The sequence below is a fragment of the Populus nigra genome, chromosome 5 (assembly GCF_951802175.1).
Source record: "Populus nigra chromosome 5, ddPopNigr1.1, whole genome shotgun sequence".
Taxonomy (NCBI): domain Eukaryota; kingdom Viridiplantae; phylum Streptophyta; class Magnoliopsida; order Malpighiales; family Salicaceae; genus Populus; species Populus nigra.
The window spans coordinates 12,408,051-12,429,295 of NC_084856.1; the positions used below are offsets into that span (position 1 = coordinate 12,408,051).

At 30.0% G+C, this 21,245-nt stretch overlaps 1 long non-coding RNA gene and 1 pseudogene across 1 annotated transcript; both read left to right on the forward strand.

Annotated features, from left to right (window-relative positions):
• Positions 1 to 5,919: 5,919 nt before the first annotated feature.
• On the forward strand, positions 5,920 to 6,747 carry LOC133693484 (PAMP-induced secreted peptide 2-like; annotated as a pseudogene).
• A 6,975-nt stretch (positions 6,748 to 13,722) lies between these two features.
• On the forward strand, positions 13,723 to 20,290 carry LOC133694989 (uncharacterized). Its single transcript, XR_009842347.1, has 5 exons — positions 13,723 to 14,211; positions 14,502 to 15,376; positions 19,369 to 19,557; positions 19,647 to 19,733; positions 20,146 to 20,290. It is a non-coding gene; the product is annotated as an uncharacterized LOC133694989 (long non-coding RNA).
• The last annotated feature ends 955 nt before the right edge of the window (positions 20,291 to 21,245 follow it).

Sequence of the window (21,245 nt, forward strand, 5' to 3'; positions counted from 1 at the left end):
AGAATTAAAAGAATATGCATCAAATTTAACTTATGAAAAAATTTATACGGGATAAAATTAAAAAAAAAATCTAATTTTATAAAATTTTAAATAAAACAAGTATTAATAAAAAAAATAAAAACTAAATCAGAAGAAAAAATTAATGGAAAGGTTGTGTTGACATTATTAGGGTCATCGTGTTTTATAAGTTGAGAGAAAAAATATGAAAAAAAAAAAAATTTGTGCTGACAACAAATTTAAGTTGAAGGGTTGTGTTGATATTTTCAGGGCCGGCTTGTGTTGAAGGGTTGTGTTGATATCTAAGGGTTTTATAAAATGAGAGAAAAAAAAAAAAAAAAAAAAGAGGTTGTTGACAACAACTTTGAGATGATGAAGTTACACGCGTTGTCTTGGCAGGTAAAGATCGTCGAGAGTATTCTATTTGCAATCTTGAAAGCCACCTGTATAGACAAGCACATCCTCCGCACACGCCGCCACAACATTCTTGGAGCTCCCACACGCCTCCCTGTAAATTATTTAAATAATATTATATATTTAGTAAAATACACATCAGCCCCTCGGTCAAATCGGTTATTACTGAAAACCAAAAGGAAAATACACAGATGCTTGTGCATGCCAGCTTCTTGCAATTCAACATGAATAGTGAAAAATACCCCAGCTGAGAGAGATATATGCCATTTTACTTTCAAGAGTTAAAAAATCATTATACCATGCAAAAAAATGTGCGTGCAGACCAATCTACCCCCAATGAATTCGGCAATGCCCGGTGAACCACGTGGAAGAGATGAAAATGCCCTTGAGAGCAACCCTTGTCATCAAAAACACTGTTCCAATCCTTGTAATTGACTTCTTTTAGCTTTTTTTAATATAGCTAGGATCATCCATTATTAATTATTAACTCTAGTTAGAAATAAATAAATAAATGAGCAACAAATTTAATACTTTGCATGGTCTAAAAGTGAGAGATTATGCAATTTAACCAGCACTAAAATGAAGGAATAAAAGGAAAGAGGGTATTTTCGAGATATAAATTGAAAAGGGATAATAAATTATAATTTGGGAATGGGAGGTGAAGAATTTGCCGTTCTCGATACCTCTTCCATTTCAGTGGTCAAGGAAGAAAGTATGATCAACGGTCAGGAGAGGACAGTAGAATCATGGAACAACCAGTACCATCCAAACCTCCTTTACAGAGTTTCACACTGTCTGTGTTCTAAATTGTCGGAGTGGACGTGAAATCTGAGAGCAAAAGTCATGAATTATTATTATTCCTTTTTACTTATTCACAACTCATCTCCCAAAAAGGAACGGTGAGCTAACGACAGGATCCACGAGTCAAGAATCAAGATGATTGAGAATTAAATCGTGGGTACGGACTTTCTCTTGAAAAAGAATAGGAATATTCTTATTAGTGTCTTGACTGAAAAGAAAAACAATGATTTTTTATTTTAAAGTTATTGTTTTTTAAAGTGTTTTTTATTTGGAAATATATTAAAATTATTTTTAATATCAGCATATTAAAATAATTTAAAAACATGAAAAAAAAATATTAATTTGAAGTAAAGAAAAAAATAAAAAATTTTAATTTTTTTTAAAAACGATTTTGAAATGTAAAAACAAACATGGAGAGGGGAGCTTTCATGTTTTTGTGTATTCCAAGTTTATTTTAATGTTCTTCACCTTTTTATATATTTATACTCACTAAAAATGTTATTATAATTGTATATGATTAGTAATTCTATGAAAAAAAGAATGTTATCTATGAATTGAAGATAATCACAAAACCAATTCTTTTTTTAAAAAAAAAACTAATATAGAATGATAAGATCGTAAAATAAAATGAGACTTTTCAAACCTGTGACTCGAGTTATTAGATCGAGAGCACTATAACTGTAAAAAAAAAAAGTCCAATCTCCAATAAATAAAATGTCAAATGATAAAACTAGGAGAAAAAATAGTTGAAACCAATATAAAAGGATCTAAAAAAAATTGTAATCAAAAGAATGGGGTTAAATCGAAATAAAAAAAATAAATTAGAGGACAAACCAAAAATTTCAATTGGAGAATTAAATTGAAACAAAAAATAACTTGAGAAAAGGAAAAATAAATCAAAAGAATGAGAGTTAGATTAGAAATAATAAAACAATATAGATTTTGATTGAAAGATGAAATTGAAAACTAATAAAACTTTAATAAAAGAGCCAAGAAAAAAGATTAAAAATCAAAAGAATAAGGATTAAAATGAAAAAAAATAACATATGAGAATTATAATTGAAGGACTAAATTAAAAACAACGAACAAAAATAATAAATTAAAAGAATAGAGACTGAAATTGAAATACAAAAAACAAAGAGGACAACCATGTATTTTCCTAGTATGAGAGAGAAAGAAAGGGAAAAAAAACAATCATCAACTTCAAACTGTCCAAGATCCATCATCATGCGCCACACCAGGAGAAAACAAATGCAGTGACATTTCCATAGACACGACATAAGGTCAGATTTGGACACTGGATGGCGTATCGTGCGATGCCCAAAAAGCATAGACACAGCCCATGCGTTGACGCGTAACGAGTATACCCCAATAGCTTTTAAGAAAAAAAAATTCAATGTAAATAATATAAAACACCCCTCATCACCCTGAAAATCACAACAACAAAAAAATCAAATATGACTTTTCTAATATTTAGAGGATCGTAATATGTTGCTAAACATTATATTTGATCTTCAAATACAAACCAATTAGTTTGTCAAGGTATAATAATTCTTCTCTTCTAAAAGGATTTAGTAAATTTTTGGTCTAATGATTCTTATGGATTAATAGTAGAGACCGAATAATTAAATAACTTATAATTTATAATCACCTAGTTTTGAAGAATTGATCAAACACTAGAAAGAAGAATTAATTTTTAGGTAATATTCATACAAATCATAAACAACTTTATATTATTTAATGGGATCTACAAGACTCTTAAACATATTTTAAGTTACTATTTTTATTACATTCATATCTTTTAGAAAACCCAGAGTTGGCCTAGTGAACCCACCATCTAAAAGCCATTTTATTTTCTCCCTCACACGGTTAATTATGTCTAGAATCATTCTTCTTGGAGGCTGTTTATATGGCTTAAACCCTAGCCCCATTTTCTTCTTCTACCTGCTGCCTCTTTCCCATAACCCTATTTTTTATTCTACTTTCTCCATGCTTCTTCTCTCGCTTCAATCTATCTGATATACAAAAAGAAGAAGTTGCTTTGAAAAAATTGCAATTTGTTTTTGTAAAAGAAGGATGGTGGAATAAGTCGGAGGCATTAAACCACGTCTCCAGAAGCAGAAAAATCATAATAAAAGAAATGAAAAAACCCAAAACACCCTTCTGAAACCACTTAGGGCTTGTTGGGATTGTGGTTGCAGTTGCGATTCAAAGTGTTTTTCGCTTAGAAATATATAAAAATAATATTTTTTATTTTTTTAAAAATTATTTTTGAAATCAGCACATCAAAAAAATCTAAGAACATAAAAAAATAATTTTTAATAAAACAAATTAAACTTTAAAGAAACATGGTTTCAACTGCATTATCAAATAGTCTCTTATATTTTAACATAATCAATGGAAAAATCATCACTAAATTATTAAAATTCATAGTGAATTTAATCGCAATCTACACTGAGCATTTTTTATTTTAATGTATCAAATATCACCATTACTTTTATTAATTAAATTAAGGAAATTTAGTCTCTCATTTAAAATAAAATAAAAAACTTAAAGAACATTTCTTTAATTTCATATCACATAGGAACCCGTTTATTGTTTTCATTGGAAATTAACACTTTTATAAAAATCTAAATTTGTTTTTTTAATTAATTATTTTTTAATATTTTTAGATTGTTTTGATGTGTTATTATTAAAAATAAATTTTAAAAAATAAAAAATAAATTATTTAAATTTATTTCTAAAATAAACACTTCAAAAAATATCTACCACCATAATCTCAATAAAAACAAAAATATCATTCATAAACAAGAAGAAGCGTGAAAGTTTGAGAGACTGCGAATCTACCTACTCATATAATGCCTATAAATATTTTTAATATTAAAGGATTATTCTTTACGGTGAAATGATGCAGGACTTAAATAAAAGTATAAAACTATTGATTTGTTGACATTTAAAACATATAAGAAATCTAGATGTATTTCGAATACAAGTTTGAAAGGCATGACTGGAAATTTTATGCTAGACTACGTATTAAATTTACTATATACCTGTTTTATTTACTGAAAAATAATTTTTTTTAAAAAAGTAAATTTCAGAAAAGTGAATTATTTTCTGATATTTGGTAGTGTAATGAAAAATAAGTTAGAAAACACTTTCCAGTGTCTGGTTATGTTATGCAAAATGAGCTGGAAAATAACTTATTAATATTTTATTTTTTTCAAGTTTATAAAAATAATGAGGAACAAATCTTATAAATTAAATATTTGAATGAGAATGAAATTGAAAAAAAAATATAATTTCATAAATTATCTCAAATAAAATAAATAATAATCAAAATAATAGAGATAAAATCTAAAAAAATAAAATATGAAAAAATTAAAATAATAATAATTAACATTTCATAAATTATTTCAAATAAAATAAGTAACAATCAAAAGAATGAGGACCAAATTTGATACATAAAGATTTCAATAAAAAATGATAAGAGAAAAACAAATAACAATTATAAAAATGAGGATCAAAGTTAATATAAAAATTAAATTTTAAGAGATGAAATTGAAAAATAAATATTCAAAACAAAATATATATATCAATCAAAAGTTTGAGAACCAAATTTGATATAATCAACAAATAATATGATATTTCTAAATTTTTCACAACTTCCAGAAAATGTTTTCCGTCCAAATTTTTTAGGAAAACACTTTTCTGAAAATTAAGCCAAATTTTTCTTTGACTGGAAAGTGTTTTCCATTGACCAATTTTTCTCATGACAAATAAACATAGAAAAGTTTGGAAAGTAATTTTCTAGAAAGTGAATTCTAGGAAATAAACATAGTCTTAAACCAGCCATGTTTATCGATTTATATAATCCTAATTCGGCTTATAATTTTTTTAAAAAATAAAGATTTATAGTATGCATAAAGAATACTAAAGCACTATTTTCTTCAAAGAATAGAATAATAAATTCATACTTCCATACGTCAAGGCTGAGATTTATAGTAATTTCAGACCACCTTCCATACGTCAAGGCTAAGATGACCCTCATGGTCAATTCCCAAAAAACAATTATAAAAAAATTAAATTGTTCAAACTTTCTCCTAAAATTGAATGATTTCTTAAGGAAAATTAACATGAAAAAATTATAGAATAGTAATATTTATTAACATACAAGTCAAAATAAGTATTGAATAAAGTATATTTAGTAACAATTCTAAAAAAAAAAATATTTAACATTATATTTTACATTAATATGAAACTGGAGCTACCTCCTCTCAAGGTTTCCTCTGAAAAAATAGATATTGGTTACTTTTTATCCTTTTTAACTAATTAATTTATTATAATTAATAATAAGAAAAAAAATGTAGGCTCCGGAAATGGTTAAGCGCTCTAATTCAACAAGAAACGTGTCCCTCACCCCTGTCAATGCTAGCCTTGGACTACTTTGCTATCTACCCTATCGAAGCAAATGCAGCCATTGACAGTTGACTAGTCATGCATTCTGCACGTTTCATGCAGTCATCAAATCCATTGGAATTCAAAGACTGCAAATTTCCCATGACTTTCCCCCCTGTAAAACATCATACAGACTAACACCGCTCTATCTATAGGAATCAGATTCAAAATTCTACACCTTCTAATTTGGATTATCAAGCTCATCAGTATGCATTTCGTTGAATCCTAAGAATAAAGAAGCTGCCTCGTTGCTTCCTAGGCACTCCCTTGCTAGTCTCACCTCTCACGTTTGTTTGAATGGAGTTTGCAAGCCCAAATATTCCAGTCAAAGAATCCTCATCCCACAAGGTAATAATATGTGTGTATATATAGCACAGCACACGGGCTTCTCCTCCATGTCCCATTATCTCGCACACCTTTCTGCACAAACAAAGCAATATCAGTCCTCTGCCTATACAATACTTCTTGATTTTCCGCATTGATTAACATGGCAGCCATGCTCAAATCTCTCAGCTTCTTTTTCATTCTTTTCACGGTAAACTCCCTTCTCTTCATCGAGACCGAAGCCCGTCCATTCAGCGTCGTGAAGCCCAGAAACTCTGCTTCTAGCAGAGCTATTGAGAGTTTCTTCGATGGATTATCTCTCGGAGAACTCAAGCAGTCAGGCCCAAGTCCCGGCGTAGGAAACAGTTTTACCAACAGTCAGACACTCGGAGGAATTAAGGATGGTCCTAGCCCTTGCTGTGGAAACAAGTATACCACTGGCACCCATCATTGACTCCTTCCTGTTCAGCCACTCGATTCTTATTTTGCATCCACGTAATAAGCTGCCGGCCGGTTCATTACTTTGTTCAGGGTGCCTGCAAATACTATAGTTTTCAAGCCATTCCTTTGTTATTTATTTGATATAGATCATACATGTTTATTTTCATTATAGATTATTTCCTTGTTCTTCTAGTTTTTGTTTTATGATGATGATTCATGTACTGATACAGTTTTTATAAAATAAGAGATATAGTATAAGGTCAAGATAACAATGCTGAGAATATATTCACCGCTGTCTTCAAATTCTTAGTATAATCTCCATTTGTAGGTTTTTAATTCGACCAAGACTTCTTTTCTAGCTTTACTGCCCCCAATTGAGACTGTAAGCAAACTCCAAAGAGATCCAAAACCGCAATTAAGATCACAAATATCACGATAAGCACAGTATGTTTTGAATAAGACGACATTTTGCACCTCCATTTTCTTTAAAAAATATATATTTTGCATTACTAGGGTTGGATTAGGTGGAAAAAACTTGTTCAAAACTAGTAACACCAAGAGAAATGCATACAGTGGTGTTGCTCGTGCTAGATTGGGCACTAAGAGATGCATAAAACTTGCAAGAGTGGCTTCCAAATAGGGATTGTTCACCCATTGTCTCCGCAGTTCATCACTTATTTTGTGGACTTCATAGATTTTGTATCATGTACTATATTCTTAAACCTCATTAGATAGAATGTTTAACATTGGTCCTTTCATAAGAATTGCCATCACTTCTGTAAAACAACTTGTGTTTGCTACTTACAAATTCCAAAATCCTAACAGAGACACAGTTATTGCATTTGTTGCACTTAATTAGGTGATCCAGGCTGGGTTAATTTTTTTTAACTTAAAACAATAATTTTCAAGTGCTGCTAGCCTATTTTAAGGAGAAACAAATTCTCGCAACTCGAGTTATAGACTTTACTAGATCTAATAAAATAATTTAATTTAATTATATGATTAAGAAAACAATGATAGCAAATGAACTGAATCTAAAGAGAAAAGAAGATAACGATGACCTGTAAAAAAAGAATGCTTGCAAAAAAGAAAAAAAAATATAAAGCTAAATTCTAAGATAACCCAATGTTTAGGGATGAAATTGAAAAAAAAATAACAAAAAAAAGTCTGAGCCAATCCAAGCTAGCATGGAAAAATCGTGACCCGAGTCGTGAGACCAAGTCATCCTCATAGAAAGGAAAAAAAAATTAGAGTAGCTTAATTTTTAATAAATTCAATGTTGAAAGCTGAAATAAAAAAAAAACCATTGTAAAAGAAATAAAAATAAAAAACCAATGTCAATCCGAGTTAATATTTCATATAAGTGACCCAGGTCATTAGACTGGGATCATCATATTGAAAAAAGATATGAAGTTCAATTCTTAACAATCCAATATTAAAGGATGAAATTTAAAAAGAAAATCAAATTAAAAAAAAAGGATCAAAAGCAAAAAAAAATTAAAAAATAAAAACCAAATTTGAAATAAAAATAAAATGATATAAAAGCCTTGAGTCAATCCAAATCAGCATGGAAAATCCATGACATGGGTCATGATATCGGGTTATCATCATAGAAAGCAAAATGTAAAAATATAAAGAAGCTTTATCTTCAATAAACTCAATGTTGAATGATAAAATCGAAAAACAAAATTGGTATAAAGAAATATTGAAAAAAAGATTGATGACAATCCGTCATACTCATGACCCGAGTTATGAGACTAGGATCACCATATAAAAAAATATGAAACCTAATTCTCAATCAATTTAATATTGAAGGAAGAAGTTGAAAAAAGAAAATAGAAGTTGAAAAAAGAAAATCAATTTAGAAGAAGGATCTAATGAAAAAAATATAAAAATAAAAGCAATTAAAATATTGATGATCAAACTTGACATAAAAATAAAATAATATAAAAGCCTCGAGCCAATCCAAGTTAGCATATAAAATTCGTGATCTAGATTGTCAGACAAGGTTATTCTTATAGAAAGAAAACCAAAAAAATTAAAGAAGCTTAATCTTTAATAAACTTAATGTTGAAGAATAAAATTTATAAAGAAAATCAATGTAAGAATATATTATAAAAAAGACCGATGTCAATTTAGGTTAACTTTTCATACTCATGAGACTAGGATCACCAGACTGAAAAAATAAATTACAAAGCCATCTCAACCAATCCAATGTTAAAGGAAAAAAATTGAAAAAAGAACACCAATTTCGAAAAAGGAACAAAAAAAACAAAAACCACAAAAAACATAAAAACCAAATCTAACATAAAAATAAAATAAAATAACGAGGAATGAAATTGAAAAAGAAAAGCATATAAAAAATAACAATAAAAAATGAGGATCAAATTTGCTGTAAAAATAAAATAAAATCAAATGTCAATGAATAAAATTAAAAGAAAAAAAAAACAATCAGAAAAAGGATTCAAAACAAATAAAAAGCAATCAAGACTATAATTGAAATAAAAACAAAATAGAAGGACAACTTTATATTTTAGTTTGGCTAGCATGATTCCCGAGAAGAGGAGAAAGAAAAGAGGGGGAGAAAGAAATTAAACCATCATGAATCACTGTACATGCATCGCTCCATGCGATGTGTCACCACTTAACCTTTTAGATGACATGGTAATTGGCTTTTTCGGCCACCAAGAAGCACTAGACGAGCCACCCAAAGAGTGTGGACGTCTCCTACATTTATTCATGTCACACACATGCCAATAAATTTTTCTTAATAATATTGATACGATCCATGCAAGGGTTGCACAATCAAATTCGGTATTGAACTTATTTTTTCTAATACAAAATTTTACACTAACAAACATAACTTTTGATTAGACCATTAGATCAAGCTGAAATTTTAACAAAAAATTTTAGATGTCTTGTTTTATATACGATTAAAATTTTAGGTCGATTAAAAATTGAAAAGGCTTGTGATAAGATCGAGAAGATACTATATAGAAATTGTATTAGTTTCTTAGTTCATTAAAGATTCTTTTTTCTATTTTATTTAAAACTCTTTTATAATTTGTCCAACATTTTTAGAATGTTTATAACTATTATAAATAGGGTTATTTAGCAATTTAGGATTCTTTTTCGTATTTTATTTAGAACTCTTTAATAATGTGTTCAACATTGTTTAGAACATTTTTACCTACTACAAATAGGGTTATTTAGTTTGTATTTAGGTTTTTTTAATAAGAGATGAATTGATTATTCAGAAATAAAACTTATGTGTGAGAGTCCGCTCTTACTCTTGGTTCCTTATAGAATTACTCTGACTTATCGATGAATTAACCAAGTATCGTGACACCTTCTATACTTCTTATTCGCGTCTCGATCATAGATGTTGGGTGAGGGTTGGTTACTTAGAGTCTTGTGTCTATGTACAAATTATTGTTGTGTCAAGCTCAATCACAAGTTTGAATTTAACTTTCTTGGGAAAAATTGATTTGATTATGAATTTCTAGATCTTTATATCCATAAGGTTCGTATCAAATATTTTATATTTTTTAAAATACCGAATTGCCTTTAAGTTCACTTGATAATTAAAAAAAAAAACCCAAGTTTAAATGACTTGGACACAAGTATAAGAAATTTTTTTTTGAGGATAATTTAATTATTTTAATTTTCAAACCAAAATGAAATTTTAAAAAAGCCTCTAAAGACAAGTTAAATGAATTTTGCTTTTATTGTATGTTTAGTAATTTTATTGTGCAATGAAAATACGAGATGATTGAGATGCTCTCAGTCAATTTGGTAATGCCAAATTAATCCCATTAAAAAGATCATAATACCCTTCAAACCAAGTTATTTGGTTTGGTTTCGTAAGAGTAAATTAGTCATTCCATTACGTGAATCCATGATGAAATGTGAGTACATGTACTGTTAAATATCGGGATCAATTTGGTTTTTTGATTGTTAAATGATTTTGATATTATTTTTAGCTAAAAATTACCATTATGAAAGATGTAATGGCATATTTATAATAATTTTAATGTTATTTTTAGCTAGAAATTGATATTCATTGATGAAAACAAAATACAGGATTTTTCTATAAAATTACACCCATCTAAAAGTGTAATTTTCAAATATAAAAGTGTTAAGTGTTGCTGTGATCAAGCCATATGATGTTGATTTGAAATTTACCCATTAATTAATGATATATACTAATGACCCAAAAAGGCTAAAATTATTGTACTCGAACATATATAATTCACTTTTAAAAAATAGTATTTAATAAGTGCAGAGAAATATACCTACGTAATATATTTAATCTAGGTAATACATTTATATCTCTATTATTGTGTTATTTCCACTACCTACGTAATATATAACTCTGTGTGTGTGCATAATCAGAAATGTACTGTGCCTAAATATTTATACATTTATGTCTAAACAATATATTTTTTCTTCTCGTAAATATAGAATCAAGTTAGTAGATATTGCAATTTTTAATCATTCAATAAAGTATAACACTGCAATGTTGGTATATTATCCGATCATAAATAAACACATAATGAAATGATTAAAATATTTTTGAAAATCAAAATATTAAAACTAGCCTAAAAGAATTTTTCATCTTTCCACAAAGATTGTTTTTATTAATTTGAAGTAAGCCGAGGGGCAACTAGGTCTTTTTTTTATTTTTCTCTCCCTTCTAAAATGACAATTTGATATTCAAATCTATTCCTTATTCTTTTAATTTCTAAGTTTTGTTCTTGGTTTTTTTGTCAATATTTTATTTGTTTTAAGTTTTATTCTTTAATCTCAATTTGTCATATATTAATTTTTTTTCAATTTGGTTTTTATTCTTTTTATTTTTAATTTTTTTCCTTGATTTTTTTTTTGTAAAAGTTTTATTTGTTTTCAATTTCATCATTCAATTCAAATTTATGGTATATTCTTTTTACCAATTTGAACCTCATACTTTTATTTTTTTCTTTTATTAAAGTTATTTTTTATTTTCAATTTCACCCTATATAAATATTTTTTTTTCTAATTTTGATATTCATTCGTTTGATTGATGTTTTAGGTCCTTTTGCTAAATTGATTTTTCTTTTCAATTTTACCCTTCAATAAAATATAAAATTTGTTTTGAATCCTTTTGTATAATTGATTTTTTTTTAATTTCATTATTCAGTATTTAATTGATTGAGAATTGAGTTTCATGGTTTTTTCAGATAAGGTGCTTTGGGTCTAATGATCCGAGTTATGAGTTTGAAAAGTTAACGCAGGTTAATATTTTTTTTAAAAAAAGTTTTGTGATTTTCTTCATTCTTTTTCTATTGAGTTATTTTGATCTTATAATCTAGTTTGCGGGTTTGGTGGAACAACCTAGATTGGTTCGGTTCTGATTATCAGGATTACAAGTTTGTTATACAAACTCGAGTTGACCAGAGCTAATTTTTTTGTTTTTTTTTTTACTTTATTTCATCCTTCTATATTTAATGACCGAAAATATTGTTGGTATTCTTTTTAAAAAATATTTTTTTTTCAAGTTATGGTGATCATTTATTTCCTTAAATTTGGTTGATGTAATACCACTATTTATTTTTCTTATCATTTAATTAAATAAAAATAAATTATTTAACTCAATTAAGCCTATAACCTATATCATAAATTTTTCATTCTTATTTAAAAAGCGTTTACAGTAGTTGAATATCATTTATTAAAAGAAAAAAAAAGTTCAGCCCTCTTTAGAAATAAGGCAATACTTTTTATTTTTTAAAAATTTATATGGAGTTTTGAAAACACTCTTTAAAAGTTTTTCACAGTTTTCAACACAAGCTTTTCATTACTTTTCAAATGAAAATAAAACATGAAAAATACAATTTTTTCTTTTATATACAAGCATTTTTATTTTGCAATATAAAAGATTAAAATAATTTTTTATACTTTCATATTTAGTTAGTTTCACAAATTTAATTTTTATTAAGAATCTAATATAAAGATGTTTTTTTGAGTTAATGGTATAATGTTTGCATGATAATTTCTTATTTTAATAAAATAAAAATAATAGTCTATAATTATATTATTACAAATAAAAAATATTAAAATAACTATTATCAATCATATTTTTTTTTATTTATGAAAAACAGTTATAATCTTAATTTATTTATTAGTTGTTTTCAATGTAAAAATTCATTTTTTTTCACTAAATGAAAATGTTTTCTATTTTTTTATTGGACAAGAAAAGGTGTGTGTGTGTGTATTATTGCTAAATACACCCTTAATTTCTTTTTAAACTTTATTTTACATTTTTTATGTCTTCAATGACATGAAAACTTGTTTCATTTCTCATATACAAAGAATTTTATTATATTTAGGTCGAGTTCAAATTTAGATATTAAAATCCTTCTCAATTTCAATTTCAATTGAATAAAATCTCAATATTTAGCAAAAAAAAAAAAAAAAACAAAAAAATCAAAAACTTTTATTGATATTTAATTAGAATGCTGATAGATATAACAGATCAAGCCTTAACATATAGCTTTTATTTGATGCCAATAACTTTATAGTATTAAAGTTACATGTTTAAATAAAATTCAAACTTTACATCAATATAAATAGGACATAATATAAATAGTAAAACTTATATATATGCAATTTTAATTCATTTTATCTTTTTTCTACTTTTATTGTTTTTATTTATTGCTTTATTTATTGCTTTTTCACTATCCTTTGTTTATTTAGTTCTTGCAATTTCTTTCTTTATTTCTATGCCTATTTTCTTCCATGTGTGTATTAATTTATATGTTCTATATTCAATTAGTTGGGTATACGTTTCATTTAATTTGTTCATGTAAATATATTTAATTGTTAATAAAGATTTATTTATTTTTAATATTTATTAAATATTTAATTAATAAATATAATATTTAATTAATAAATTTAAAATAAAGATAAAGTTTTAGGAATAAAAATATTTTACAGAGAAAATTATAAAATTATTAAAGTTATGAGATTTTTATTATACTAAAATATTATTTTTAAATATTTATTATTTATTATGATTGTATATTAATTAAAGTAGTTGAGGCTGATTACCTAAATAATTGTATAGGATCCTAACTTTTAGAGTAAAATGAGAAGATTTTTATTTTTTTATAAAAAATAATTGTAATTTTTATTTCTTTAATGAAAAAAAATATTTTCAAAGATTTTTTTTTATTAAAAAGAAAAACTAAAAAAAATAAATTGTTTTCCATTAGGGAAGACACCCTGGGCTCGTCATTTTTCATTCCCCATCGATCATTTTACTAATTTATAACATACCTTCCCATGACGAGCTGATCATAGTTCATGCATTGTTCACAACCGAAGACCATGGAAGCCACCACTCTCCGTCACTCACTTCCCTTCTCCTTCACTTATCATTCACACCTAACTTCCAAATTACTACCACAAAAACCTTTCCTTTCTTCCAATTTCCCCTCTTTCTTCCTCCCAGGTCCTCCGATTTCCATCACCGACGCCACCAACCACCACCACAGCTGTCATCAAAATCACCATCACGGAGGCCATAATTCGCAACTGACTGGACCCCAAAGAGCTCTTTAAAATTTGCAAAAACAATAGGATGGATGGACTTGGCGAATTTGTTTAGAGAAAACTTGCAGCTCTGCTGTCGTTCCGCCTCTCTCTCTTTATCACTGCCTCTGCCTGCTCTTGTATGATTCCGAAACCTGCAGTCAAGCCCCCTCAAAATGCGTTCATGCTAGTTGCCTTCTCTCTTGTTGGGTAACAATTTCCATCCCAAAAGTCGGTTCTTACCTTTTCATTTTCATTGATTGCCAGTCAGGTCTCAGCATCGCTTGATGCACTGACTGATATTACTGATGGGAAAGTTAACATTCATGTGTTAATAATGGCCCTTGCCTGTTTTGCATCAGTTTTTATCGGCATTACTTTGGAGGGAGGGTTACTTTTTGCAATGTTCAATTTAGCTCATATTGGTCACCATTTTTAAGTCAGTCCTGAAGATTACTTTCCAAGTGATGAATGAATAAAATGTGTTTGCTTATTTGCAGCTGAAGAGTTCTTTACCAATCGGTCAGTGATTGATGATGTTAAAGAGTTGAAGGAAAATTATCCGGATTCTGCGCTTGTGTTGGATGTAAATGATGACAAGCTGCCGGATGTTTCTCATTTGTCGTATAAAAAAGTGTACCTGTGCATGATATAGAAGTGGGATCCTATATTTTGGTCGGAGTTGGTGTGGTCTTTTTGAAGTTATTTAACTTTCTCTTTGCTCAATATTTTAATTTAGTTTTGATATTGGTAATGTCATGAAATCTCGGCTGAAAGCACAGCATATTATGGCCTGTTATTGGATGTCAATATGTGATTTAAAGCTTTTAAAGGCTTCATGGCATTTCAAGATTGCATATACCCTTCAACTCAAGTGTTCATGAGTTTAGGCTGTATTAGGACGAGTCTCTATGTTAGTTATAATATCAATGTCAACAAACATCAGAAGGTTTCCTCCTTACCTGAAAGTTCTGTTTCTAAATTCATTGTCTAGGTAGGCCAGAACTTTTTTTGCTTAAGCCTTTGTAGTCATCTAAAAAATAAGTTCAATGTTCAGGGGCAGTTAGTGGTTATAGCCACATTTCAATGGTTAGCTAGCTAACTATCCAGTGGAAGTTTTAGCATTATGAGTTGTAACAAGCTAATACTCTGACTAATATGACATTCCATTTTAGTTATGAGATGGCTATATTCATTTTGTTTATCTTGATTTATCAAGTAATGCTTGTTATGGAAGTTTTATCCAGTAAGCGAAAGCTTCAAAGGTGTCTGGATGAATTTGGTGAGCATTACAGCAAATTGGTTGTAGGTTTGGCAGTTGCCATCGCTCTACTCGAACCATTTCTTTTCGAGTGGCCATTCATGATCACACCAGGTAACTTGGAGGAAGAGTATTTATTTACTTTTATTCTATGCTTAAAAAACCATTTGTGTGTTTGTTGAACTTCCTTGTAGTAAGTTATCAACAATGTTGTGCTTAAGGAATTGTTGTTTTTTCGTAGATCATAACCAAACAAATGCATTGATTCTACTAATGATAATTGGACATCATGCATGCTTTGGCACACTCCATGTGATTTGGATAGGGCTTTTTTTCTATGTTAACAAGTCTCATTGAGGATGTACACTGGTTTAGATATATGCAGTGGTGAAGCTTGGACATCTCATTAAGGGGATCCTAGATACATTTATCATTTTTGCCTAGAAAAGGAATCCTATTGTAGAAAAGCATATCATTTCCATCTTTCCTTATTTGTTTTTTTAAGAAACAATTTTTTTCATATATATTTTAATACCTTTATTTGATCTAAATTTTCTTGTTGTCTTACTGAAAAATTAATATATATTTGTACAAGGAAATATAATTAGACTAATAAACGTGATTATGTGCGCGCACGCTCTTTATGTTGTGATAACATAGCCATATTTTAACTTAAATCTCTATGCACATGGATGTATTCAAATTTACTAAGTTTTTGCAAAAGCATAGTTATTATTCCAGTATGTTGTATCTTCTTTTCGTCAATTGAATTGGCTGGCTTCTTGCTGTATTTGTGCTTCTTGGGAACAAAATAAATAAATAATTGAGGGGGCATCTTATATAGAAACAATGAACAAGGGGGTGAGTGGTGTCTTGGGCCAGGGGTGAGTGAAAGTCCCCTCCTCTCATCTAGCACTTGGCCGGTGTAAGAATCTGCAGTTGGGTACTCTTAGGAAAGAAAGTCTCTTAGTCATTTACTTGCTTAAAATTTCAAATCTGCTTCACAGTGAACCTGAAAATCTTGGAAAGATATTGTTCTGCTTTACCTAAAAGCTATATCAATTGGAGTAGTGTGGATTTAACAAAACATATTGGGTCAACGGTGTGATCCAACAAATGGCAAAAACTAAAATATTTGCAACATATTTGTTAATGTAGACTTATTTTTCTTTAGAATTAACCAAATGGTCTAAGTTCAATGTCTTTATGATATTGCTGGGTTTTGATTTTTTTTTGGAAAATTACCCTGTAGATTGTGATTACCCGTTATAGTTTGAAAAACTATATTTTACATCTTTGCATGCTGACACTTAATATCCTCTTAAAAAAATCAACAAAAAATATTTAATTATTTACCGGATTGTCATTGTTTTTCATTTAATGATTAAATAGCCTTTATATTAAATATTGCAAATTTTCCGGTGAATAAAAAAAAAAACTCTGACCATAACCATAGTAGTCATTCCACCTATCTTCTTCATCTATTGATCGATTCCTGGAGAAGCAAGCGAATGATGACCAGATGAAATTGAAGATTCAAGCACAACATCATCTACTTAACAGGGAGAGTCGGTAGCTTCCTCTATTGAACAGGGAGAGTCATAAATGATTTAGATCATCCACCTTCCAAACCTATCTTGACTTTGCAAACCATCATTAACCAAATTGTCCCAATGAATCACGAGTGCCTAGGACAACAAAACTCTTTCTCTGAGCATCTGAATTTACTTGAGCACATGTTAGCTAGTTGTAAACACTATCTGGACTATTGAACTGAGTGTTACTACTCCTAACAATAGACTCGGTCAAATTGCCCTGAAAGGGTCTAAACATAGTCTATAAATCTCAAACACAAACCCTCACATAACTGTCTTTGGCTTCAAATTGCTTGATTTGATCTCTTTGTGGGGTAAAACCACACCTCCATTGCCCAACAGTGGAGTCCCATCTGATGATATTGCTAGATATGCAAGCATGCTTCTGATGCGAACTCCACACCTCACAGAACAACGAGAGAGTCTAACTCTAGACTCAACAATACATCCTGGTCCTCTTGCAACATCAGGTTATTGAGTTTGTGAGGAAGGTGTTTGATGAAATGCTTGAGCCAAATGCAGTTGCTTGGAAAGCGATGATTATTGCATGAGCCAAATGCAGCCATTGGTTGAACCGCTTGCTGAGATTTAGGCTTTCTTCTTCCAGTGTGGATTGTGTTCATTGAAGTAGCAGAGAGCTTGTATTCCATTGTTTGGGTTGTGTTTGAATCATCTTGTAGTATAATGGGCACCCATTTTCCATCATGAAGACAGAAGCACTAAAAACCCAAAGAAATCTGGTGGAGAAAATCTAAAGAAAGTCCTGGTCTCCTTAATTGATGAAATCAGTGTTCATTTTGTGTTTGATTTGGTAATTCAGGTTCAGAAAGAAATGTGTAAAAGAGAGAGAAATAGTCATTGGAAGAGAGAAAAGATCAAATCTGTTGTTTGGTTGAATTTCTGATATAATATATATATATATATATATATATATATATATATATATATATATATAAGGGTAGTTTGGTCATTTCATCCAATTTAAAAATTTGTGTTTACTGAAGATGTAAAATATAATTTTTCAAATTATAGCAGGTAATCGCAATTTGGACTAAACTGTATAATGCTAAATGTAATTTTCCCTTTTTCTTTTTCCAGTAATGGTTTTGGTAGTTTGATGCTTTAATGATAGTTCTCTCTTTCTGTCAAGAAATTTATAATATCTTAGCCACTCATGGTTATTTGTCCGATTAATCTTCTAATATGCCTGTTTTAACAACCCTCTATGACCATTGAACTGACATAATATTTACTGACACATCCATTCTATCTTGTTGATGCTTGGGTTGATAATGTAGTTTGTAGAGCATCGGTCTACAGAGCACAAGACCTGATGGTGGCAGCATCACATTGTGCCTTGGCTGTAGCTCGATTGGCATATGCCACTGCTATTAATTCCTGTGCAGGAAAGGCACATGAGAACTACTAACCATAATCACAAATGAAGTGCAGCCATAACCATATAGACAATTATTTTTTTTTGTCTTTGGATGCAATGGTTTTAGTGTTAATGACTAAGTAATGCGGAGATGCTATGTTGAAATGTGGGTGCTTGTCGGAATTGTCCTCATGATTCCTTTAGTGGAGCCCTGTAACCATTGTCATTTCTTATGTATGTGAATGAGTCAGAGTGCCATGTTTATAAGCTAATGTTTTATTCATTGTTAACTATGCCTCTGATTACTGCAGTATTGCCACAGTGCGCTCTGGAATAAAGCACATGAGATTTTTTTTCATGCTTTGTACTTGCATTTTCAATCTCTCATCTAAATATGAAACTAGTTTGTTCATTGTTGATATGTGATGTAATTAAAGTATGTATGAATATTTCCTTTTGGAATTTGTTGAAGAAGGAATATTTTAAAGCTGGCAGGACTGAAAAAATCCATGGTGGAAGCAAAAACTTAAATTTAGCTAAACTGGAGATCAGTTTTCATATGATTTTGTTTGTGGCAATCCTGGTTTAACTGTGCTGATCTTTGTTTAAAGGGGATATTGCTTAAAGGAGGCCACATTCTAGATGCTTTAGCTTCCTGCCAACAAACTATAAATGGAAGAAAAACATGCCTTCTTATTTATTGCTTTTCATTGCTTCCCCATTGATTTCGTTTTGGTTTGATAGCCAGAAAGAGTTATTTCAACTTATTCAATGGTCTAGGTTCTTCTCACTGGTGTCTTCATTGTATGCATGTCGTGTCATACCAACTTCTCAGTTTGAATTGTTTCTCATTGCCTTACCCTACCTTATCTATCTCGTTGCACCATTAGATGTTTCATTGTTTGGTAGCAACAGGTGAAAGATCCTTTGTGTTCTAGGGGTTTTTCTTATTAGTGAAGGCTTTTGTAAATATTAGAGCAAATGTAATTGAGTGGAAGGAGCTTCTAGGGTTAAGCAATCTCTGTTTAAGGAATGATCTGAAGTTGATGGGTTCTCAAGTTGTTCTAATGGAATTTTGCATGTGTATGCAACCTACCGCTATTTTCTGAACAAATTTTGGAATTTTATTACAGGAGGGGGTCTGGTCATGGTCGGAAGGTATTAATTATGCACCAGCTCTTGCTGCTGCAACTGTCGGGATTGTGCTTGCTCAACAGGCCACTGCAACTGCCATAGCTGTTGCTTGTGTCCTTACTGCTAAGGGATGCCATACCTGGTGTTACATCCTGTATTTTATCAAGTCTCGCCAAAGAACTTCCCTGGTACTTGTCTTTTTCTATCTCCTTTCCATTTGTTACTTTCTTGGCATAAAGTTCTTGAATCCTCATTACTTGTACAAATGTACATGCAGTTCGAGCAAAATGCAGCCCCCGCATTAACCTCTATATTTCTGGCCTTCCTTCCATCCATTTTGAATTTCCTTCCTCTCTGGTCAACGGTATGAATCTGTTTGATAGTCAGCTTCAATGAACCTCATTATTGATTTGTTTCCCAAATGTTTTTGCCGTGATAGCTTCTAATTCTAGGATATTGGAATGTTCTTTGGGAACATGTTTGGAATAGATTCTACAGAAAAATGATAAACAGCAGTTTTCCATCATGTGTTTTTTCTTTCATTGAAACTTCGCTCATTAATTAGTTATAAACTGATGAAGGTTAGTTTATCCTTCTTGGTCCCAAGATGGCATGATGCGACGTCCTCCATTTAAGGGAAGTATGAAGTTAATCATTTGTAAGTTTGAAATGGTGCGTGCGGTTTGATACTTAAGAATACTTATGGTCTGATTCTGAAGAACACTTAACCAAGAGCTCAACTTTTATGTACCTTTTAATTTGTTGTCATTTTACAGGACGGTGCAGCTAAAGCTATCTCCATTTGTTGCTCAAGTTTCTGTTCATTTTTGCAGTTTTGAGATAGCTTCACTTTCTAGCTCGTAGTTTAATACTATTTATCAAAAGAAACAGAAAAGTTCGTTTATTGCTTATTTTCATTAGTAAATGATCAGGTTCTTCACTGAATCTCTTCTTACGTGCCTCGATTCTACACGCGCTCTGAGTGAGATCCCAAATGGTCCTGGAGGGAAGATTTGCAGCAAGTTGTGAAATCCAGAGTGATGTTATTGGTGACAGATGACACTTGTTGAGCTGTAGATGGTAGCGTACAGAAAAAGAAAATGCCAGAATCATAGATACAGAGGAAGCCATGTAATTTTGCAGTAGTAAATATTTTGTCCGATTTTGTTCCTTCTTCAAGCTGCAAAGGGTGGACAATTTACACGAAAATCTAAATAAGACGAGAATCACTTTGCCTGAAACAGTATCGTTCAGGATTGCCCTTGTAACATTGTGGTCGTGGGAAATTCCCAGCGGAGAGCATAGCTTTTGCAACTTCATGCTTGGAATCCATAATTGATTTGTAATTGTAGTATGTAAAGCTGCTCGTTATGAATAATACTAGAGGAAATAGAAGCTGACTGCCACAAAGGGTGAGAGTTGCTATTTCAAGATTATTTTATTTTTAATATTATTAGTCTTTTTATTCTTACTTATTTATTTCTGGTGGGTGAGAGTTGCTATCACAGATGGACCATTCTTGCCTTCTGTGTGCTCGCCAAGTCTGAAGAGTTAATCCAAGGAAAAAAACGAAAGGTGAGGAAGGAAGCATGTGTTGGCTAGCTGCTACCCGCCATTACTGCACGCACTGCAATAAAAATGGAGGAATGGAGGAGAGGGTGTTTGACAGTTTTGTCTTGTCAACTTCCCAACTGCCGTGCCTACTTGTTCAATCTTCGAAATCAACATATTTTTTTCATGGACCTGCTCATTTCTTAAAACATCAAAATCCTTTCACGTCCCAGGATTATTTTTTTATTTTTTTATTTATAAAATTAATTATTTTTTAAATTTTATCCTCCTTCAATCAACTTTTTTTATTTGTTATATTTTCTTA